Raw genomic sequence first — 25,548 nt, 5'->3', positions numbered from 1 at the left:
GCTGTGCAGCAACAACTCTACCGCTGCACCATAGTGCTGCCCTTGTGCTAATCATGAGATTCATACATTTGCACATGATAATACATCTTGATGTTGGTCACAGGATCCATTGCTGGTGAACAAAATGGCCAAATGTCTTGATTGCAAGGAAGTTCGAATCCTTTTAAAAAACACTACCATTGAACATAACATTAAATACTCAGCAATCGAGGTTTAATTTAAGGGTTAACCGTACAGCATTAAGAAGAAATTTAATTAACAGCTTCATGTGTTTGACCATAAAATCAAGCTCTATAAATGTAATTTCTTAATGTCCTCATAAACTGATCTTTCTTCGAAATTAATTGGTTCATACTTGCCCAGTTACTGTTGTAATCAACCTCCATCAATGTGGCTGAATGATCACCAAATTGAGCTAATTTAAGTTTCCATTAACTGCCAAGTTCTTCGAGAAATCGTTTCAGCGAGCGTTGCGCATTTCACTTTCCTTCCGGCTGTTCAATATTTTAGCCCAATTCTCGGCTTGCTCCTCATGCCCCCAAGAACTGTTCCCGGTAGATCTTTGCCTTTTGGCCACTTGTGGAGTCATGCCGTCATACAGTCAGACAGCATGGAAACAGGCCCTTCGAACCAACTCACCCAAGATAGACCATCTCAGCTTATCCAACTTGCCTGCCTTTGGCCCATATCCCTCAGAACGTTTGCTATCCATATTCCCACCAGTATCTTTTTAAAATGCTGTTATCGTTCCTGCCTCAATTCCTTCTTCTGGTCATTTGATCCATGTATCCACCACCCTCAGTGTGGAAAGGTTGCCCCTCAGATCCCTATTAAATCTTATCCCTCTCACCTTAAACCTATGTCCTCTAGTTCTTGATTCCCCGACTCTGGGCAACAGACTCTGTGCATTCATCCTATTAATTGCCCTCACTATTTTATATACCTCTATAAGATGACCACTCAGCCTCCTGTGCTCCAAGGAATAAAGTCCGAGCCTGCCCAACCTCTCCCTCTCCCTCAAGTCCTGGCAATATCCTCGTAAATCTACTCTGCACTCTTTCCAGCTTAATGGCATCCTTCCTATGGGAGGGTGATCAAAACTGAACACAATGCTCCAAATGTGTTCAAGCTTTGATCTTTGGTTGCTCTTCAGAAGGCGGTGGAGGCCAATTCTCTGGATGCTTTCAAGAGAGAGCACGATAGAGCTCTTAATGATAGCGGAGTCACGGGGTATGGGGAGAAGGCAGGAACGGGATACTGATTGTGAATGATCACATTGAATGGCGGTGCTGGCTCGAAGGGCTGAATGGCCTACTCCTGCACCTGTTGTCTATTGTCTATTGTCTATTCACCTCCTTCGCAAACAGTTCTACTGAAATAAAGGGAACCAAATGCCCAGAGAGGAGTACAACAGAAAGCCAAATATCTCGTACAAGCCCAGCACCTAAGGCCGAAGACCCTATTGTGCTCAGAGGTAGACCCTAACCAATTATATAGATGACCTGCAACTAAATCATCTTCTCCTAAAAGGTAACCAGCATCATCTGGCATCCATGAAACATCTTTAACATTGAGTCACGTAGCCACATAGCATGGAAACAGGCCATCGGCCCAACTTGCCCATGCGCCAACCAACATGGCCCATCTAAACTAGTACCACCTGCCTGCATTTCGCCCACTAAATCTGTCCATTCCACATACCTTTTTGTTGATCGCTGGTCCCACAAGGTTCACCCACCAACACTTCAGTAACTTGCCCTCTACATGTTGTCCGAGGAAACTCTCCTGAACACATCTCACAAATTCCACCACATCCAAGCCCTTGGCACTATGACAGTGGAAATTGGCTTAGGTGTATACTACATGCATAAAAATGAAACCAAGCTGAAGAAAAATGTATCAGAATAGGTGCCAAGATCATGGTCAAAGAGATCTGTTTAAAAACAAATCTTAAAGTCATGGAGTCATAGATCTATACAGCATGGAAACTGGTCCTTTGGTCCACCAAAAATAGACACATAATATTGGACTACCTCAGCAGGTCAGGCAGCATCTCTGGACAAAAAGATTTGGTGACTTTCCGGGTCAGAGCTCTTCTTCTAAATAGGATGGAGAAGGGAGGGTTCCAACCCGAAATGTTACCTCAGTCTGAACTGGGTGGGCCGAAGGGACTGTTTCCACTCTGTCTCTCTAAATTAAACGTGCTTCATTCAAACCTAAACTTTCCTTCTCAAGACCCAATGCTATCAATCCTTCTGGATTCAGGGACAGGGAACCTCCTTAAAATAAAAGAACGCACCATGGTGTTAAACACTGGGGCACATAGAGAAAGGCAAACTGATCAGATCCACGTTCCATACAATAACATGCAGATCCATGTTGGTTTATACAACATTAACAGGGGAGGACACCAGACCTGATGACAATACCTCAGCAAGACTCTATATTATTGGGCTACATTCAATATACTAAAACTCTCGTTTGTTTGTTTGTTTGTTTGTTCCTGAACTACAGCCGAAACGGTACACGATAGCGCGACAATTTTAGGCCCACCTTACTCACCTTCGTCCCTTTGGTGCTAATGGAAGAAGTTTCATTGAAATCAGTGTTATATATTTTAAGTTATTCACATTTTAAAGTTTAAATATTACTCCTGGGGAGGGAGGAGTTGGAGGGGGGGAGGGGGGATGAGGGAGGATAAGGGGGGTTGAGGGGTTGGAGTGGGGGGAGGGGAAGGGGGGCTGGAGGGAGGGGAAGGGGGAGTAGGGAGGGAGTAGGGAGGGAGGGTGAGAGGGCGAGGGGGGGAGGGGGTGGAGAGGGTGCTGAGCAGGAGAGGTTTGGCCCCAACGGGTCCACTTGGTCTAGTTTGTACTCAATTTCTGGCAATTAAGAGCAACGTATCACTTGCTTTCCCAAACTGCTTATTGTTCCAGAAGACACAAGGAACTGCAAATGCTGGTTTACAAAAAAAATAGCAAATGCAAAGACAAGTAAAAAAGTGGTTCCAATTGTATTTACATTTGCTATTGCAAGACAGAGCTACTTCTGATTCATAAGTGCTTTGTGTAAACATTTAACTGTAACTTTGTTCACACATAGAAATGGAACTCAATCATCTGAATTTGATGAAAAGAACATCGTATGAAATGATGCGATTGGAAATGCATAAATAGCTGGCAACCTGACAAAGTGTTTTTCTGATATTTTGCCTGAGCAACTACACAAATTTGAAGAACTGCTTTAAGTACTGCCCTTGATGTCCAATGCAGCCAATGGCTCTTTGCTTTCCGCACCAGTTTAGTTTATTAGTTTATTGTCAAATGTACCGAGGTACAGTGAAAAGCTTTTGTCGCATGCTAACCAGTCAGCAGAAAGATAACACATGATCACAATCAAGTTATTGCAGTGTATTGATACATGACAAGGGAATATCGCTTAGAGCAAGGTAAATTCAGCAAAATCCAATCAAGGATATTTCGAGGGTCACCAATGAGGTAGATAGTAGTTCAGCACTGCTCTCTGGTTGTGGTCGGATGGTTCAGTTGCCTGATAACAGCCGGGAAGAAACTGTCCCTGAATCTGGTGGTGTGCGTGTTCACAATTCTCTCCCTTTTGATGGGAGAGGGGAGGAGAGAGAGTGGCCAGGGTGCGACTCGTCTTGATTATGCTGCTGGCCTTGCTGAGGCAGCACGAGGTATAAATGGAGTCAACAGAAGGGAGGTTGGTTTGTATGATGCATCCACAATTCACTGCAATTTCTGGCGGTCTTGGATGGAGCTGTTCCCAAACCATGCTATGATGCATCCTGATAACATGCTTTCTATGGTGCATCTGTAGAAATTGGTGAGAGTTGTAGGGGACATGCCAAATTTCCTAAGCCATGTAAGGAAGTAGAGGCGGCGTTGTGGTTTCTTGGTCATTGCTTCAATATGGGTGGTCCAGGTTGATTGGGTGGATATGGGTGGACCAACATGCATATGGAGCAACCTGTAGCAGACTTGGCCACAATTTTGGCCACAACAGCCACTCTGCTCAGTTGAAGTTTAGTTTTAGTTTAGAAATACAGCATGGTTTTGATGTACACCTTTGTATTTTCTTTAATATTACCTTCCTTTTGCTTTCCTTTTAACATATCTTAACCAATTTCTTGCTGACTCAACGTTTGCTTTCAGCATCAGTTGTCCAACACATTCCCTTTCCTGTGGAAGAAAGAACTGCAGATGCTAGTTTAAGTCGAAGTAAAATGCTGGTGTAACTCAGCGGGACAGGCAGCATCTCAGGAAGTATGAAGAAGGGTCTCGACCTGAAACGTCACCCAATCCTTCTCTCCAGAGATGCTGCCTGTCCTGTTGAGTTGCACCAGTATTTTGTGTCTACCTTCCCTTTACTTGTCCAGTGCTGCTCTCCATGTGTCTCGTTCCTCAAGGGGCCTCCAGACTTGACAGTCCCATCCTTTATCTCGTAGGAACAAGGAACTGCAGATGCCGGCTTACATAGAAAAGGACCCAAAGTGCTGGAGTAACTTAGCAGGCCAAGCAGCAACTCTGTAGGTTCACACAAAAGGACACAAAGTCTGAAGAAGGAATCCGACCCGAAACATTACCTATGCATGTTCCCCAGAGATGTTCCCTCACCCGCTGAGCTACTCCAGCACTCTATTTTCCTTTGTGGGAATAGACTTATCCTGAAACCCATAAATCTCTTTAAATGCTTCTCATTCTTGTGACACCGATTTCCCTTCAAAGACTTGATTCCAGTTGCACACCTGTCAAATTAATTGATTTTGCCCTAATTTAGAAACGTTATTCCCATTTTATCTTGATCCTTTCTGTAACTTATAGAGGTGCACATGATCACGAGAGGAATAGATCGGGTAGACACAAAGAGTAGGGTAATCAAGAACCAGAGGCATAGGTTTAAAGTGAGGGGGAAAGATTTAATTGGAACCTGAGTGGTAATTTTTTTACACTAAGGATGGTGGGTGTATAGAACGAGCTACCAGAGGAAGTAGTTGAGGCAGGTGCTATTGCGACATTTAAGAAACATTTGGACAGGTACATGGATAGGACATGTTTAGTAACATAGAAACATAAAAAATAGGTGCAGGAGTAGGCCATTCTGTCCTTCGAGCCAGCAACGCCATTCATTATGATCATGGCTGATCATCTATGATCATGGCTGTTCCCACTTTCTCCCCATATCACTTGATTCCTTTAGCCCTAAGAGCTACATCTAACTCTCTCTTGACTACATCAAGACTTGAATATATCAATACAGGTTTAGAGGGGTGTGGGTAGGTGAGACTAGTGTAGATGGGACATATTGGTCGGCATGGGCAAGTTGGGCCTAAGGGCCTGTTTCCACACTGTATCACTCTATGACCCACTGACTGAATTATGATCACCATAAGCACCAAAGCACTCTCCACCCCTCCTTCCACTTAATCAGCTCAGTTCCCTCGACCATGCCCACAATTCGCTCGTGATGGGCTTGCCAAATAACTGGCCAAAATATTGCTTCAGAAAGCAGTTTAAGAATTGTGTGCCTGCCAAACCCTGACACAAATTCTGTCACTGTAATGAATCGCTTTGAAAGGCAAAGTCATTCAGTTCCAGGGGCAGAGAAGGCCTGCAATCATCTAATTTCCCCACGGACCACCACAATCTTCCAGGTCAAAAGGTGAAAGACATTTCTTCCCTAACTCTCTACAAACGTAAAGATAGTCTGAAGTTTAGAATGTATTCAACTACACAAGCAGTTAATCTGTTGTCATCCGATGGGCGGCACAGTGGTGCAGCGGTAGAGTTGCTGCCTCACAGCACCAAAGACCTGGATTCGATCCTGACAACGGGTGCTGTCTGTACGGAGTTTGTACGTTCTCCCCGTGACCTGCGTGGGTTTTCTCCAGGTGCTCTGGTTTCCTCCCACACTCCATAGACATACAGGTTTGTCGGCTAATTGGCTTCGGTAAAATTGTAAATGGACCCTAGAGTGTGTAGGATAGTGTAAGTGTGCGAGGATCGCCGGTCGACGTGGATTCAGTGGTGTGATGGGCCTGTTTCAGCACTGTATCTCTAAACTAAAAGTAAACTTTCATGATAGTTATGGAACAATTCTGCATCAGTTCAAACCTGCAGCTACATCAGTCCAATATTGCACTTTGTCTGACCTTTCAGAATCCAAGCTCACACCACTGATCCCTGAAAAGTTTAAACAGTTGTTGATTACAATGTCATGATCCATTGAATCTTTTTAATTGAACTGCAATAGGACTGTGAACGACAGCTCTGTCTGAAAGCACGCCAACCACTGAATGTCCGGCAGCTAGACTCAGCAGGAACTGTCCACTATGCATCAGAGCGGTGGTGCAGTGGTAGAGTTGCTATCTCAGTGCCTGATCCTGACAATGGGTGCTAACTGTACGGAGTTTGCACGTTGTCCCCGTGACCTGCGTGGGTTTTCTCCACAATCTTTGGTTTCCTCCCACTCTCCAAAGACGTACAGGTTTGCAGGATAATTGGCTTGGTATAATTGTAAATTGTCCCTCGTGTGTGTAGGGTAGTATTAAAGTGTGGGGATGGCTGGTCAGTGCAGACTCGGTGGGCCGAAGGGCCTGTTTCCGCGCTGTATCTCTGAACTAAACTGAACTAAACTACACTAAACTAAACTCAACCATCGTTCGCTCAAACTTGTGGATTGTGCAGTGATGCCGAGCTCAACCTTTGAGAAACGTAATCACCGATACAACAGTGAAATTACCAGTTTAGTTGAGTTTATTATTGTCACGTGCACCGAGGTACAGTAAAAAGCTTTCTTATTGCCTGCTATCAAGTCAGTGGAAAGACCATGCAGGATTACAATCAAGCCGTTTAATTTGGCATCATTCAGCACAGACATTGTGGGGCAAAGGGGCTGTTCCTGTGCTGTAATAGACATAGAAACATAGAAACATAGAAAATAGGTGCAGGAGGAGGCCATTTGGCCCTTTGAGCCAGCACCGACATTCATTGTGATCATGGATGATCATCCACAATCAGTAACCCGTGCCTGCCTTCTCCCCGTATCCCTTGATTCCATTAGCCCCTGGAGCTCTATCTAACTCTCTTTTAAATTCATGCAGTGAATTGACCTCCACTGCCCTCTATGGCAGAGAATTCCAAAAATTCACAACTCTCTGGGTGAAAAAGTTTCTTCTCATGTCAGATTTAAATGGCCTCCCCTTTATTCTTAGACTGTGTTAGTATACGGAGATCGCTGGTTGGCGAAGGTTGGCTCCTGGTTCTGGACTCCCCCAACATTGGGATTTTTTTTTTTACTGCATCTGGCTTGTTCAGTCCTTTTATATTCTATGTTTAAGAAGAAAGACACAAAATGCTGGAGTAACTCAGCGGGACATGCAGCATCTCCGGTTAGAAGGAATAAGTGATGTTTGGGTTTGAGACCCTTCTTCAAACTGAGAGTCAGAAGAGAGGGAGACACAGAGATATGGAAGGCTATGGTGTTTAATTTACCTAGCAAGTGTCAAAGCAGGCTGTGTCATGGTATCAGACAGCACAAAAACAGCTCCTTCCACCTTCCATGCTTGACCATCAAGCATCCATCATTGGTGATCGCATTTTGCAGCAAGTTAATTTAGTTTAGTCTTTGACACGTGTACCGTGGTACACTGAAAAACTTTTTTGTTGTGCACTATGCAGTCAGCGGAAAGGCTACACAATCAAGCCGTCCACAGCATTACGATACAGGATAAAGGGAATAATGTTTAGTGCAAGATAAAGCCCGATTAAAGATAGCCCGAGGGTCTACAATGTGGCATATGGTAGGTCAGGGTCACTCTCTAGTTGTTGATAGAATGGTTCAGTTGCCTGATAACAGCTGGGAAGAAACTATCCCTGAATCGGTACTTTACTAGCTTTATCTTGCATGAAACATTATTCCTGTGCCTGTCTAATGCACCTCTTGCCTAATGGGAGAGGAGTGAAGAGGGAGCGACCAGGGTTATACTGGTCCTTGCAGGTGGCCCAATTGCTGGTGGCCCAATTGGTTCAGAAGTCAAGGAATATGTTTCTGCAACCCTGAGGGCACATCTGATGGACTGGCCAGAGCAGTAGACTCATTAATAGTGGGCTTCACTATTAATGGTTAGCAATCTTACTTTTAATGATGGGCACTGAGCTGCAATCATCTCGGCCGACAATCATCGCTTGTTTCAGGATGGGATTCAACGTCATTGAACAAAATGATGCTTCATGCACGAGATATACCTGTAGCTAATGAGTATTTAATCATTTGAATTAAAGGGAGAGGAGGCTGGAAACAATTGTACAAAGCAGCGTTATTGCCCACATGCCCAAAGGTTGAGTTAACTACAGATGGAGTGGAAGAACATCCTTTCATGTTCTGCTTGGGTAGCTTACACCCCAAAGGTACAAACACTGAATTCTCCAATTTTAGGTTCTCCAATTTTAGACCTCTCCAATTTTAGGTCAATTTTAGGACCCTCCCACTCTCCCTTCTTCCCCACCCCCATTCTCCAGCCCCTCCCCCTCCCCCGTCCTTCTCCCCAGTCTCCCCTGTGGCCCACCTCAGCTCGCACCTATTTCTCCCCTCCCCTTTCACTCACACTCCTTCCTCTCGCTTCGCAATTTTCGCTACTCTGCAAATCTTTTGTCTCACATCTTCTCTCTTTCAATGTTTGGTCTTTATCCAACCATCTGCCTATCAAACTCCCACCCCTCTCTATCACCTGCATCAACCTATTACCTGCCAAGCTTTACCTTGCCCCTGGAGACACATAGTGCTGGAGTGATCATAAGATCATAAGTGATGGAAGCATCAGGCCATCGAGTCTACTTCACCATTCAATCATGGCTGATCTATCTCTCCCTCTTAACCCCATTCTCCTACCTTCTCCCCATAACTGATGCCCGTACTAATCAAGAATCTATCTATCTCTGCCTTAAATATATCCACTGACTTGGCCTCCACAGCCTTCTGTGGCAAATAATTCCACAGATTCACCACCATCTGACTAAATAAATTTCTCTTCATCTCCTTCCTAAAAGAACATGCTTTAATTCTGAGGCTATGACCTATGGTCCTAGACTCTCCCACTAGTGGAAAAATCCTCTCCACAACCACTCTATCCAAGCCTGTCACTATTCTGTACGTTTGAATGAGGTCCCCCCTCATTTTTCTAAGCTCCAGCGGTTTTTGGCCCAATGCCATCAAATGCTCATCATATGTTAAATCAGCGAGTTAGACTTCTGGAGAAAAAGGATGGGTGGCGTTTCGCGTTAGGACCCTTCTTCAGACTGGAATTTGTCCTGCCCTTCTTCGTTTCCAGCTCTCTTCCTCCCCACCCCCCAATTACAATCAGCTTGAAGAAGGGTCCTGACCCGAAACGTTACGTACCCACGCTCTCCAGAGATGTCGCCTAACCCGTTGAGATATTCCAGCACTGTGTGTTATCTTTTGTAAACCAGCACCTGTGGATCTTTGTCAACTGGAGCCAACTCAGCATCCCAGTGTGCCACGAGCAGTCATTAGGCTCCGTAATGAGCCTGAACAAAAGCACAGAGTGTGAGCTCAAGAAATCCTGAATTATCTCTGTTCTTCATTGAACCCCTATGGTCTCACTGTCAACAAGATAATTTAACACATAAATAACAACCACAGTCCCAGCAAGCCTGATTCAGTCCCCAGTAGCCTTGGAAACTGTTAAACTTCTGAAATGTCACTGGAATTTAATTTAGTTTAGAGATACAGCGTGGAAATAGACCCTTTGGCCCACCGAGTCTGCACCCACCAACGATCCCCGCACATTAGCACTATCCTGCACCCACTAGGGACATTTTTTACATTCATACCAAGCCAATTAACCGACAAACCTGCACATCTTTGGAGTGTGGGAGGAAGCCGAAGACCTCGAAGAAAACCCACATGGTCATGGGGAGAACGTACAAACTCTGTACAGACAGCAACTATAGTTGGAATTGAACCCTGGTCTCTGGTGCTGCAAGTGCTGTAAGGCAGCAACTCTACCGCTGCACCACCCTAAATTGTAAGCTAATCTTTTCTCTCTGTCAAGACGTAAACGCAAGGAAATTTCCAAACATGGGCAGGGAAGACGATGAAGATGGTTATGTGCAGGATTCTCCTAGTGTATTTTATGTCCTAGTTGTAACTGCATTGGAGATCTATGACTGACCCGGCGGGCCGCGGCCTGTATGGGGGAATCTGCTAGGCCGGCCTCTGCTCGTCCCCCGACCAGAGAGGATGGAGTCGGCGACGATGGATGCGAGGAGCATGGCCATTAGGAGTCAACCGGGGGTCTGGCCTTCCGCGCCCTCAAGGTCGACAAGAGGAGGTGCCCCCGGGTCACAAAGTTGGAAGGGCAAGGAGACGGATGACGGTTCGCTGGATGGTCCTGAGGTCCAAGGGAAGGCGATGGCTGGAGGCCCTTCAGCAGCCTGTGGTTTGCCTGCAACAAGTCCGGCTCCATAAAACCACAGGGAGAACGTACAAACTCCATACAGACAGCACAAGTAGTCAGGATCGAACCCGGGTCTCTGGTGCTGTAAGGCAGCAACTCTACCTCTGTATGACTCTTGGACTCTACTGGTGTAATGGAGAATACTTGGTTGGAGATCTCAGCTGATTAAGGTCAAGAATGTGTGAGTGACCAGAAAGTCAGTTTTGTTTTAGCGAATGACGGCTGGTTGAAGAATCTGCATTGTGTTCTTTGCTGAACCTGGCACTTTAGAATTCACAGGGATTAGGCATAAGAAAATTACCATGAGTAATTGTGAGTGAAGGCATATCAAAAATAGAAATAAGAGATTGATGCAAGAATTGCCTTCCCCAAAAAAACATGTCAGTCCTGGGGAATAAGCCAAATGTTTTTTCCCGTGTTTATTTTGATAATATGTTTTCCCTTTCTTGCCCATGGTACTGAATCTTTACTGGCCTGCAGTAATTTAGAGATACAGCGCGGAAACAGGCCCTTCGGCCCACCGGGTCCGCGCCGCCCAGCGATCCCCGCACACTAACACTATCCTACAACCCTAAGGACAATTTTTAATTTTTTTTTTACATTTGCTCAGCCAATTAACCTACATATCTGTACGTCTTTGCGTGTGGGAGGAAACCGAAGATCTCAGAGAAAACCTACGCAGGTCACGGGGAGAACATACAAACTCCATACAGACAGCACCTGTAGTCAGGATCGAACCTGAGTCTCCGGCGCTGCATTCGCTGTAAGGCAACAACTCTACCGCTGCGATACAATGCAGAAACAGGCCCTTTGGCCCATCGAGTCCCCGCCAACCAGTGATCTCCGTATACTAACACTACCCTACGCACTTGGGACAATTTAACCTACAAACCTCTACGTCTTTGGGGTGTGGGAGGAAACCAGAGCACCCGGAGGAAGCCCACGTAGTCACAGGAAGAACGTGCAAACTCCGCACAGACAGTACCCTTAGTCAGGATCAAACCCGGGCCTCTGGCGCTGTAGGGCAGCAACTCTACCACTGCACCACCTTGGATTGTTTTCCCTGGAAAGCCAGGGGTTGATAGGAGACCTGATAGATGTAGATAAAATTATACGCAGCGTAGATAAGGTAGGCAGTCAGAACCTTTCTCCAAGGGTAGAAATGTCCAACACTAGACGGCATGGCGATAAGTTAAGAGGGGGAACGTTTAATGGAGATTTGCAGGGCAGGTTTTCTTTTACACCAAGAGTGGTGGGAGCTGGCATGCTTTGCCAGGAATGGTGGTGGAGGCAGGTATAATAGCAGCATTTAAGCGGGTTTTCAATAGGTACACAGAAGTGCAGGGAATAGAGAGATTATGGATCTAACTAGGCATCATCTCCAGCACAAACATTGTGGGCCGAAGGGCCCATTCATGTGCTGTACTCTTCTCTATACTGTAGACTTGCAAACCCCACAACCTTTTCAGCTTTAGTACCTTGTGAAAGATTTTCTTACTGTCCATTAACTGAGCTCTGTTGCATTTATACCCAATAAGGTGTGAAAACAAATCTAAGTGAGGGGGCAGGTAATGCGCGTGCACATATTGCACATATATTGGCATATCAACAAATTATTTGTTGCCTTGAGTAAATGAATTTAAATCCTTCTTTCTTCCCTCCCAGGGCTACCACTGTGCTCACTATGACTGGAAGAGACACTTTAATTAATAGTTTAATCACACATCACAATGAAAACTGGCAAGCGTTAAACACAAGATTAGTTTGGATGGTTGCTTGATGGCCAGCATGGGACAGGCAGACTGAAGAATCCAGGTTCTGTTCTACATCAATCTGTGGCTTTGGAACTGAATCCAGATAGTGTCCTCCTACTCTTTCATCTAAAGTTCTTGTCAACTGAAATTTGGAAAGTGAGCATTTCTATAGATGTCAGTACCAACTTTCAGATGGAGTGCAGATGCTTGATTTGTGATGGACTTTTCTACATTTTTATTTGAATATATACAAACCGAATCACAAATGGACCCCATCAGAGCCATATTAGACGAAAGGTGTAGGAAGGTCCATTGCTGGTTTATACTGAAGATGGACACAAAATGCTGGAACATTGATTATGAACGTTGATTTCTGTAATTTCAAGTTACTCCTGCATTGCCTCCCCCTGTCTCACCCCATCTCCCCAACCCTAGTTGTCCTGTGAGTTCCACTGTTTGCAGCCTTGTATCCCTCTCCTTAGCACATCTTCCCCAGCCAGCAATGGGCCATTATGTCGCCCCCCCCCGCTACTCTCCTCACCCTCTATCTTTCAGTCTGAAGAAGGGTCTAGACCCAAAATGTCACCTATTCCTTTTCTCCACAGATGGAGCCTGACTCGCTGAGTTACTCCAGCATTTTGTGTCTATGTTAGGAGAGAGTTTAGAGTCTGGTTGTAACTTATTCCAGCTTGTGCAAAGCAGCTAATTAGAACTAAATTTAATTAGGTGTAGACTGAGTTGCCAAATCATGCAACTAAAGAAAATAATTAAAACGCAACTTATTTTAAAAAAATCTCCACTATGAAGTGGTTGAAATAAAGCCTACAGAATGAAACCGTCATGTTTCCACAAACCCTTTCTTTTCTTGGCTCCTGCATCCAAAATAATTTTGAATAACCCCAATTCTACATGATACTTCAACCCCAATATAAAAGCTGCATGACATCATGATCCAGACCTGAGAGAATGCTGTACAAATGAAAACAGCACGATAAATAAACTACTGTACATTCGGGAATACAACAGTAAATGGGCTCAGAAAATGCTTTGTTTCCAAGTTCAGTTCTTCAGGAAATATTCCTTTCACATTTTTATTGACATTTTTACTTGCTGTCTGTTTTTCATTTGTTCATAAAGTCATCGGAGCAGAATTGGGCCATTCGGCCCATCGAGCATACTCAGCCATTCAATCATAGCTGATCTATCTTTCCCTCTCAACCCCATTCTCCTGCCTTATCCCCATAACCTTTGAAACCCTTACTAATCAAGAACCTGTTAATCTCTGCTTTAAAATACCCATGGCTAAGAGGCATGTAATTTATGGTTAAGTTATATATAATTATCCGAGCCGCTCCTCATTCCCAGGTAGACCAGTCTTTAAGTGTCCTTGGGTCAATTATCTCATTGTCCCTGTGATCCTGTGATCTGTAGCAAGTTTGGATGTGGCAACCACTTCTTGATGCAACTAAATGATGATTCTGGACAACTGATAGGACTGTGTCTTTTGAAAACAAAGATAACTTTTTTTTTAAATGTTGGAGTAACTCAACGGGTCAGACAGCAATCCTGGAGAACGTGGATGGGTGACCTTTCAATCAGGATCCTAGTAATCTTAGGGTGGCATGGTGGCACAGTGGTAAAGTTGCTCAATCCTGACTACGGAGTTTGTACGTTTTCCCCGTGACTGTGTGGGTTTTCACCGAGATTTCCAGTTTCCTCCCACACTTCAAAGATTTACAGTTTTTTAGATTAATTGTCTTGGTTTCATTGTAAATTGTCCTTAGTGTGTGTAGGGTGGTGGTAATGTGTGGGGATCACTGGTCGGCGCAAACGCAGTGGGCCGAACAGCCTATTTCCACACTGTATCTCTGAACTAAACTCAGTAGGTCAAGCAGCATCCATGGAGATCATGGATGGGTGACCTATCAGGTCATGACCCAAGCAACTCAGCGGGTCAAGCAGCATCCATGGAGGGCATGGATAGGTGACCAGTGGAGGCCAATTCTCTGAATGCATTCAAGAGAGAGCTAGATAGAGCTCTTAAGGATAGCAGAGTCAGAGGGTATGGGGAGAAGGCAGAAACGGGGTACTGATTGAGAATGATCAGCCATGATCACATTGAATGGTGGTGCGGCTCGAAAGGCCGAATGGCCTCCTCCTGCACCTATTGTCTATTGTCTATTGTGACGCTTCGGGTCGGGACCCTTCTTCAGATTTCTAGGTTAAGATCGACACAAAGTGCTGGAATAACACTGAGGCTCAGGCAGCATCTTTGGAAAAAAAGGATGGATGCCGATTTGAGTTGGGACCCTTCTGCAGACTCTGAGTCTGAAGAAGGTTCCTGGCCTGAAAGGTCACCCATCCATTTTCTCCTGAGATGCTGCCTGACCCATTGAGTTACTCCAGCACTTTGTGTCTATCTTTAGTATAAACCGGCATCTGCGGTTCCTTTTCATTACATTTACATCCAGGACATTTATATATATCACAAACAGCAGAGGTCCCTGCACAGAGCCCTGCAGAACTCCACTGGTCTTTTTTTGTGTGTACACCAGCATCTGCAGTTTCTTCAAAACATTTTTCATGCCCATTGACACAGGATTGCAAGTTTTAATTAACAATATTTTGTGTAATTTAAACATTGCCTCAAACTACATGGCATTAAGTCACATGGAGCTCAATGATTCTTCTTGGAACATTGGCTGCACATCAATGGGATATTGTAATACCAGTAAATCACCAAGCGTCAGGCATCATGCATTTTTAATAAAAGTTATTAAAAATGTTGATGAAGCATAATTAATTGCTCGGAATGGAGGTTATCACAAGTTCAGAAAAGGGTTGTGAATCTTTGGAATTCTCTAACCTTGAAGGCGGTGGGTGCCTGGATTGTTTGATCATAAGGTCATAAGTGATAGGAGCAGAATTAGGCCATTCGGCCCATCAAGTCCACTTCATCAATCAATCATGGCTGGTCTATCTCTCCCTCTTAACCCCATTCTCCTGCCTTCTACCCATAACCCCTGACACCCGTACTAATCAAGAATCTATCTCTGACTTTAAAATATCCGTTGACTTGAACCATAAACTATCAACATTCGTGTTTTCACAGAGATTCCATTATGATTTGAGGCACAGGAGGCTCAAAATATAAATGCAATTATTTTAACTCTACAGGAAACCCATTTGCCTCTCTTTGATCCACAGACTGTGAGCAAGGACTTCAAAAGAAATGAATTCTGAAAACCCAAGTTAAGGACAGATATTGCCCTTGAGCAATATGTGAACAAATCCATCAAAGGCAGGATTCACAATTGGATTTAACAATGGAGATTGAACCAGAGAAGATATGTAAAAGTTAGGATCGACACAAAGTGCTGGAGTAACTCAGGCAGCATCTCTGGAGAAAAAGGATGGAGAATGTTTCGAGTCTGAAGAAAGGTCAGACCCAAAACGTCATCCATCCTTTTTCTCCAGAGATGCTGCCAGAACCGCTGAATTCCTCCTGCACTTTGTGTCTCTCCTTGGTAGCCACCAGCACCTGTAATTCTTTGTTTCAACACTATGTAAAAGTTAATACAGACACCATGCAGATGCTGCCTCACCAAACTATGGATCGTAAGAAGAGTCCCAGATCGAATTGTTGACCTGTCCATGTTCTCCAGAGATGCTGCATGAGTTACTCCGGCAGTTTGTATCTTTTTTGTAAAAGTTAATCGTTTGACAACTGTCACCGACACTGTGCTTTACGATAGTACAGAAGGGCATTAGTTCTCTCAAGGGTACTTCCCAGCTGTTATCAGGCAAGTGAACAATCCTATTATCAACTAGAGAGTGGTCCTGACCTAACATCTACCTTACTGAACACCCTTGGGCTATCTTTAATCGGACTTTATCTTGCAATAAACATTATTCCCTTGATCATGTATTTGTACACAGTGGATGGCTCGATTGTAATCATGCACAGTCTTTTCACTGACTGGATAGCAGGCAACAAAAGCTTTTCACTGAACCATGGTGCATGTGACAATAAACTAAACTAAACTAATCTATACTAGTTTGATGAAACCAGATTGGGAAAAAAAGCTAACTTTGATATTCGTAGAAAAGCAAGCAGGCAAAGTTACAAGCAGACAGTGAAGAACTACAGGAAACTTGTCAAGGCACTGTATGTACAGAAAAGAAACATTCCACTAACAGCAAAATAAAAAGTCATTTGACCCCCTTGGTGAAAAACACTCAATGGAGCAATTGAAGGTAAAGAAAGAAGCGTAGGAAAATAACTGCAGATGTTGGTTCAAATTGAAGGTAGACACAAAATGCTGGAGTAACTCAACTGGTCAGGCAGCACCTCAGGAGAGAAGGAATGGGTGACGTTTCCGGTCGAGACCCTTCTTCAGTCTGAAGAAGGGTCTCGACCCGAAACGTTACCCATTCCTTCTCTCCTGAGATGCTGCCTGACCCGCTGAGTTACTCCAGCATTTTGCGTCTACCTTCACCGTAAAGAAAGAAGCAGTCATTCAGTCCCTAGACAGCAGCGGAGTTCATGCGAACAGAGAACACAAAAATGATTAGGAGAGAAGTCAATATAACAATTAGAAAGACAAAGAAGAACTATGAAATTAAATTATCACTCAACAAAAAGAGTAAGATGTTTGCAGATACATTAATATAAATGGGCGGGATGGGAATAGGAGCATTAGTGGAGAAACAGGACAAAAGAGTGTAACTGCAGGAAGGGAACGGAAATATTTAATCATTATCTTGTTCGATATTTACAAGGAAGAAAGATCATGGGGAGAGCAGAATAGGGGAATCAAGAACCAGAGGACATAGATTTAAGGTGAAGAGGGAAGTTTTAATAGGAACCTTTTCACGCAAAGGGTGATGGGTGTATGGAACGAGCTGCCAGAGGAGATAGTTGGGACAGGAACAACAACAACATTTAAAAGATATTTGGACAGGTACATGGATAGGACAGATTTAGAGGAATATGGGCCAAACTCTGGTGGGCTAGTGTAAATGAGACATGATGTGGTCGATGTGGGTAAGTTGGGCCGAAGGGCCTGTTGGGCCGAAGGGCTGTATGACTAGATGGCAATGGATGATGAGATTAATAATGAAATAAAGGCAATTAAAATGGAAGAGGCTTTATTATATAAACTATCACATTGAAGCTACAGCCAAGCGACCACAGCAATGTTTCTTCCCTCTCAGAAGACTATGGAGGTTCAGTATGCTGCATGGGGGAAGCTCAGAACCTGCCAGCTCGGCCCTGAAGACCAGAGAGTTGAGGGGGAGTAAACCGCTGGCGACGACGGATGCGAGGAGTGGGCCAGTTGGAGAGGGACCGGGATATTGCTTCCAGCACCTTCAAGGTTGCCTGTAGGAGGCGCCCCTGGCACACAGAAGCGATCGGGCGAGCAGAGGGACGCTGGTTCACGGCCAGAGCCGGTCTCAGGGTGATGGAGGAGGCCCTGTAACACCCTGGGGCTTACCTAGATCGGGGGCCACTGCAGTACTGGAGATTGGAGCGACTAGGCTTGTATACACTGGAATTTAGAAGGATGAGAGGGGATCTTATTGCAACATATAAGATTATTAAGGGATTGGACACGCTAGAGGCAGAAAACATGTTCCCAATGTTGGGGGAGTCCAGTACCAGGGGCCACAGTTTAAGAATAAGGGGGAAGGCCATTTAGAATGGAGATGAGAAAAATCTTTTTCAGTCAGAGAGTTGTAAATCTGTGGAATTCTCTGCCTCAGAAGGCAGTGGAGGCCAATTCTCTGGATGCTTTCAAGAGAGAGCTAGATACTCTTAAGGATAGCGGAGTCAGGGGGTATGCGGAGAAGGCAAGAACACAGTACTGATTGAGAATGATCAGCCATGATCACATTGAATGGCGGTGCTGGCTCGAAGGGCCGAATGGCCTACTCCTGCACCTACTGTCTATTGTCTAGTACATCGAGCATATCTAGTACATGGACTGGACTTTGGACCTTCTGTTAACGGCGTCAAGATATTGCGTCTCGTGCATGTGTGAGATATGCAACAAAGATTTTAACTGTGCAGTGCATACGTGGCAATAAAGCATCATTGATCCATTAATATCTCCAAATACCCTCATCAACTTTCACAGATGCACCATAGAATGCATCTTATTTTGATGCATCACAGATGCTCTGCCCATGATGACAAGAAATTGCGGAGAGTTGGGGATGCAGCCCAACCATCATGCAAACTGGTCTCCCCTCCCCTTTATCTACACTTCACACTGCCTCTGCAATGGAGCCATGATAATCAAGGACTACTCAAACCCCAATCATTCCCTTTATTTCCCCTCTCTCATCGGGTAGAAGATACAAAAGCTTGAAAGCACATTCCACTGGATTCAAGGACAGCATCTTCCCTGTTGTTATCAGTCTCTTGAAAAGACCCATCATAAACCAACCATATATTCCTGATCTCCCAACCTACATCATTGCATTCCTGACACTTGTTTTTACCTGCACTTTCGCTGTAGCTCAATATACAATGGTTCAATGCTGCTCTTATTGTTTCATGTGCCAAGTGCTAACACAGTGAAATACATTACCTTTCAAACAGTCCAGTAGGGTATTGTCATACTCCTAATCCCCAATTAGCATGTGTACAGACAAAGTCTACCCAGCCTATGTGAAAGAGGCGCCATCTTTTGAGCCAATTTCCAAAGTCCACGCTCTCGTTCTTTTGACCAGTGCCTGTTCAGGCAAGCCTCCAGCCATCTCCTTCCTTGGACGCCGTCCCTCTCCTCGCCCGTCCATCTTTGTTCCCCAGGGTTGCCTCCCGCAGCCAGACCCCGGATCCATAGAAACATAGAAAAACAGGTGCAAGAGAAGACCATTCGGACCTTCGAACCAACACCGCCATTCAATATGATCATGGCTGATCATCTAAAATCAGTACCCCATTCCTGCTTTCTCCCCATATCCCTTGATTCCTTTAGCCCTAAGAGCTAAATCTAACTCTCTCTTGAAAACATCCAGTGAATTGGCCTCCACTGCCTTCGGTGGCAGAGAATTCCACAGATTCACAACTCCCTCTCCTCCCCTTCTGCTGCACTTTGCTTTTCCTTCTCTCTTTGCTCTACCTGTTCATTAATGGGTCGGCTGGGCTAGTATTCACTGGAATTTAGAAGGATGAGAGGGGATCATATAGAAACATGTAAAATTCTTAAAGGATTGGACAGGCTAGATGCATGAAAAATGCTCCCGATGTTGGGGGAGTCCAGAGCCATGGGTCACAGTTTAAGAATAAGGGGTAGGCCATTTAGGACTGAGATGAGGAAAAACCTTTTCACCCAGATGGTTGTGAATCTATGGAATTCTTTGCCACTGAAGGCAGTGGAGGCCAATTCACTGGATATATTCAAGAGAGAGTTAGATTTAGCTCTTAGGCCTAACGTAATCAAGGGATATGGGGAAAAACGGGGTACTGATTCTGGATGATCATCCATGATCATATTGAATGGCGGTGCTGGCTCAAAGGGTTGAATGGCCTACTCCTGCACCTATTTTCTATGTTTCTATGTTTCTGATGTACTCATATGTGGTTTGATCTGCCTGGATAACACATGTTGGAGGGTAAAGAATAGTGAGGACTAATAATTGTTAAATAGGGATATGGATTGTGCTAATGTGGTGATATGGAACTGCAGGCAAGGCCTAAAAGTGGAGACATGAAATGCAGCAGTGACGAACATTGATTATGTTATAGCATACATCGATCATTGTCACAGAAAATTGGATCTACTTTTAACGAAGTTTGAATTGTGGTTAATCGTGTCTTTCTGTTTGTCATCTAATTAAGTCTTTCTGAGTTCTATTCTGTGATTTACTGTTTGTCAAGATCTTGATTTACAGTTTGTCAAGTTTCTGTGCAAGACCTCGTCTTACTGCCTGTCATGTTTCAGTGCAAGACCTCATTTTATTATTAGTCAAGTTTCTGAGATTAAGAACTCGTTTCACTGACAAATTTCTGAGCAATCTTACCAATTGCACTGTTTTCCTTCTCTCTTTGCACTACCTGTTGCATTCGTATATGGTTTGATCTGCCTGGATAACACACAAAACAAAGTTTTTCTCTGTATGTGACACAACACCGATACCAACTAAACAAACTCAAAGAGAATGCAATTCCTTGGTACAATGGACAGCAACCATACATCTCTGGGAGAATGCAAGGGTAAGACAGCAGAACCATTGCTAGACATAATTAATATCGCAAAAGAAAAACGTGTGTCTTGGCAGAGGATTGACAAGGATATACATATGAGAATACACAAGAAGAGAGAGAGGATATATTCAGGAAAATAGAGAGGAGAGGCAGCTTATCCCAGTGGGGAAAATAAACATCATGGAATCATTACTGAAGGAGAGAACAGAAAAACAAAGAAGCAGAAATTCATTACAATGTACATTAATGACTTAGATGAAGGGATTAAAAGTAACATCAGCAAATTTGTGGATGACACAAAGCTGGGTGGCAGTGTGAACTGTGAGGAGGATGCTATGAGGTTGCAGGGTGACTTGGACAGGTTGTGTGAGTGGTCAGATGCATGGCAGATGCAGTTTAATGTGGATAAATGTGAGGTTATCTGAGATGCAGTTTAATGTGGATAAATGTGAGGTTACTTTGGTGGTAAGAACAGGAAGCCAGATTATTATCTGAATGGTGTCAAGTTATGAAATGGGGAAGTACAAAGAGATCTGGGAGTCCTTGTTCATCAGTCACTTAAAGTTAGCATGCAGGTACAGCAGGCAGTGAATAAAGCTAATGGCATGTTGGCCTTTATGACAAGAGGAGTTGAGTATAGGAGCAAAGAGGTCCTTCTGCAGTTGTACAGGCCCCTAGTGAGACTGCACCTGGAGTACTGTGTATAGTTTTGGTTTCCAAATTTGAGGAAGGATATTCTTGCTATTGAGGGCGTGCAGCGTAGGTTCACTAGGTTCATTCCCGGAATGGCGGGACTGTCGAATGTTGAAAGACTGGAGCGACTAGGCTTGTATACGCCGGAATTTAGAAGGATGAGAGGGGATTTTATTGAAACATATAAGATTATTAAGGGATTGGACACGTTAGAGGCAGGAAACATGTTCCCAATGTTGGAAGACTCCAGAACCCGGGGCCACAGTTTATGAATAAGGGGTAGACCATTTAGAATGGAGATGAGGAAAAGCTTTTTCAGTCAGAGAGTTGTGAATCTGTGGAATTCTCTGCCTCAGAAGGCAGTGGAGGCCAATTCTCTGAATGCATTCAAGAGAGAGCTAGATAGAGCTCTTAAGGATAGCAGGGTCAGGGGGGTATGGGGAGAAGGCAGGAACCGGGTACTGATTGAGAATGATCAGCCATGATCACATTGAATGGCGGTGCTGGCTCGAAGGGCCGAATGGCCTACTCCTGCACCTATTGTCTATTGTCTATTGTCTATTGTCTAAAATCTGAGCTTGGATACATCAAGTCAACTGCATCTGTTCTCTTCAGTTTAGTATTGTCATGTGGTAGTGAAAAGCTTTTTGTTGCGTGCTATCCAGTCAGTCGAAATACTATACATGATTACAATCAAGCTGTCCACAGTGTAGAGACACAGGATAAAGTTTGTTTAGTGCAAGATAAAGTTTAGTAAAGTGCAATTAAATATAGTTTGAAGGTCTCCTCAGAATCATTTTGAATCGTACGACAGTTCTGCTGTACAGTTTTGGTTAGCATATTTTGAAAATTGTTTGGTGACAACTTCTAGGATTTGCAAAGATTACAGTGAAAATGTGAGGTTTGACACATCAACTGAGCTGTATCTGGTCTCTGGTGAGTAATTTATAAAATATTTGGGGATATAGTGGATCTGGAGGGAACGCTTCCACTTGTGAGGAAGAATATAACTAGATGGGATCAATAATAAGATGGGATTTTCTGAAGACACATCAAAGGGCAGAGAGAGTGGGAACTTGCTCCCATGGGAAGAGATTAAAATAAAATGGGTTGTATGCATTTAAGGGGAAGCTGAGGAAGCATCCAAGGAAAAGGAAAAGGAAAATGGTGGGAATTCTGATCAGTTTAGATGGGAAAAGTCTGGAGCATAAACGCTGGCATGTATTGGTGGGGCCAAACGGCCTGTTGCAGTCACATGTAATACTGGCCTCAAATGCTCAACAGGCTGATCAGGATCTGAGGAGAGAGAGACAGCAAAAGTAGAAAGAAGATATTTGGGGATTTGTTTGCCAGGACGGCAAATGGGCGGAAGAGTGGCGTAGTGGTTGACCTGCTGCAACTACGGTGCCAGAGACCCGGGTTCGATCCTGACAAACCATCTCCCACCATTTTCCCTGGTCCTTCACTGTCAATAGTTTCCCTTCACCCGCACTCTACTTTTCGTCTTGGAAATGGTTAGGAATCTATTCTGTTGCTTAGCCTTGTACTCCACACTCTCTGTTCATATTCTATAGTCTAGTAGTGTCTGTACGGAGTTTGTACGTTTTCCCTGTGACTGCCTAGGTTTTCTCTGGGTCTCTTCCCACACTCCAAAGACGTACAGGTTAGTAGGATAATTGGCTTAAAATTGTAAATTGTCCCTAGTGTGTTGGATAATGCTGGTGTACGGGGTGATCGCTGTTCGGTGCGGACTTGGTGGGCCGAAGGGGCCTGTCTCCGCGCTGCATTCCCTGTCAGAAATGAGCCAATATCATGAGCGCTCTCATCATTTTCTTTCAGAGAATATCTTTGCCTCCTGTGGTCACAGGAACGACTGCTGGAAATCATTTAAGCTCACATCATCAATAGCTCATCTGTATTTTTTTAATAGAAGAGAAGACAGCCCTCAAGCTTCCAGTTTATTCCCATATCAGCCCGTAATGCCTCATCAGAACGCTGGCTAACTGCAGGATACAAATGAATTGACCTGGAGACTTATCGTGTTCCATAACTAGGTTTACTAGGTTAATTCCCGGAATGCCGGGACTGTCGTATGTTGAAAGACTGGAGCGACTAGGCTTGTATACACTGGAATGTAGAAGGATGAGAGGAGATCTTATCGAAACGTATAAGATTAATAAGGGGTTGGACACCTTAGAAGCAGGAAACATATTCCCAATGTTGGGGGAGTCCAGAACAAGAGGCCACAGTTTAAGAATAAGGGGTAGGCCATTTAGAGGAGGTGAGGAAAAACTTTTTCAGTCAGAGAGTTGTGAATCTGTGGAATTCTCTGCCTCAGAAGGCAGTGGAGGCCAATTCTCTGAATGCATTCAAGAGAGAGGTAGATAGTGCTCTTAAGGATAGCGGAGTCAGGCGGTATGGGGAGAAGGCAGGAACGGGGTACTGATTGAGAATGATCAGCCATGATCACATTGAATGGTGGTGCTGGCTCGAAGGGCCGAATGGCCTACTCCTGCACCTATTGTCTATTGTCTATTGTCTAACACGATCCAGGGAGAAGAATTGTCAAACTGACACGAGTAATGGTTCCAAATAAATATTTCACCAATCCCAAAGATTCAAAGGGATGTCTGGGGTGGGAGCTATTTTACGTCCTCATCCTCCACACTGGGTAGTCAACTACGGTACTCTGAAGCACCAATTGCCACTTTTGATTGGTGCAGTTGACATACGAAAGAAGAAGGAAGGGATTTCTCATCCAAGAAGAAGTCCAGCTTGATATGAAACAAGACGATAAATCATACCACACTTGACCCACTCAATCTGAGTTTAGTTTATTGTCACGTGATCCGATGTACAGTGAAAAGCTTTTGTTGCCTGCTATCCAGTCAGCAGAAAGACAATACTTGAACACAATCGGGCCATCAACAAGGTATCTCTGTTAATCAGTGTAATCTGTTCCTTCTTATAATTACTACTCTGAAACTTGTTACTTGGAGAACTGGTTTCGACTAAGATCATTTGGTTGCAATTACAATTTGAATAGAAACATCTATTCAGCTGCACGGTGGCACAACGGTAGAGTTGCTGCCTTACAGTGAATGCAGCGCCGGAGACTCAGGTTCGATCCTGACTATGGGTGCCGTCTGTATGGAGTTTGTACGTTCTCCCCGTGATCTGCGTGGGTTTTCTCCGAGATCTTCGGTTTCCTCTCACACTCCAAAGACGTGCAGCTTTGTAGGTTAATTGACTGGGTAAAATGTAAAAATTGTCCCTCGTGTGTGTAGGATAGTGTTAATGTGCGGGGATCGCTGGGCGGCGCGGACTCGGTGCGCCGAAGGGCCTGTTTCTGCGCTGTATCTCTAAATCTAAAAAATCTGGCCAGCAGAGTCGATGCAAATTCCTGGTGCTTAATTGGCAAGGTGTTTTTTTTCTTTCATATCAAGCAAATCATTTGAACAAATTTTTGTCTTAACCTCATCATCAGAGTGCGATATGCCGGTGTAAAATGCGACATGCACCACACAAACAGGTGCAGCAAAGATAGGATGGAGTAGGATTGAAGTGTTTACTCTGTGGGTCTCTGATTCATTCTATAGATTCATGCTATAGACAGATGGGCTCAAAATAAAGCATAATCTTGCTACAGATCCACCACCGATTTTCTGACGACTGGTGGACCGTTAAACCGGACAGAATTTCGAGAGCGCACTTAAAATCTCCCCCCACCCCCACCCCCCTCCCCTCCACCCCCACTCTGGAAGTCCCCCTGAAAATGTGGTGCCTAAGCCGGGTGAGGCGGCCGATCTCGACCTCATCGCGACTTCTGCGGGTCGAATTTGCCCCCTGCTGCCGGGTCTCTGGAACTCCAGCCCGGCCGCAACCAGCAGATCCGTTCCCATAGCCAACTTCTGCAGCCGACTTTGCAGGCCGGTGTCTTGGTACCTCGGCACCCTCGGTAGTTCCCTCGCCTCCTCTTGGTCTGTTGGGTCTGCTGACATCTGTTGGTCCGGCAAAATGGATAATCCAGAAATGCTCTTGAACCAAGGATGCTGAAAAATCGACGGTGCACCTGTGTATGTTAATTTGCGAAATTCTTTACGGCTCAAGGAGCCTCCCTTCTCTTACTTATGCAAATCTTCGACATTAGCTCTGGAGTTGTACGTTTTGGGGCTCTTTGGAAACATTTAAAAAGAGACAGCAATTAAGATAGTTAAAGACTTGAGAGAGCAATTTACATTTCAGATCTTTGTGTGCTGCAACATCGCCTTTGAAAGAACAAATGTTATGTAACTGTTGAGAAGATGCATAACTTTTAGCATCACCAACTGGGAAATTCACAATCTTGCACTTAAGACCATTTGGAGTTGCAGATATTATACATTCACAAT

The 25,548-nt window shown here is 44.4% G+C and overlaps 1 protein-coding gene across 1 annotated transcript in view; it reads right to left on the bottom strand.

Moving 5' to 3' along the window:
* Positions 1–25,548, bottom strand: part of LOC144593406 (CUB and sushi domain-containing protein 1-like) — a 1,892,487-nt gene that overhangs the window by 1,330,100 nt on the left and 536,839 nt on the right. The window lies entirely within an intron of this gene.

This window comes from Rhinoraja longicauda, chromosome 5 (assembly GCF_053455715.1).
Source record: "Rhinoraja longicauda isolate Sanriku21f chromosome 5, sRhiLon1.1, whole genome shotgun sequence".
In the NCBI taxonomy this organism is placed as follows: domain Eukaryota; kingdom Metazoa; phylum Chordata; class Chondrichthyes; order Rajiformes; family Arhynchobatidae; genus Rhinoraja; species Rhinoraja longicauda.
The sequence above is the reverse complement of the archived record's forward strand: the minus strand, read 5'-3'. Positions and strand labels throughout refer to the sequence as shown.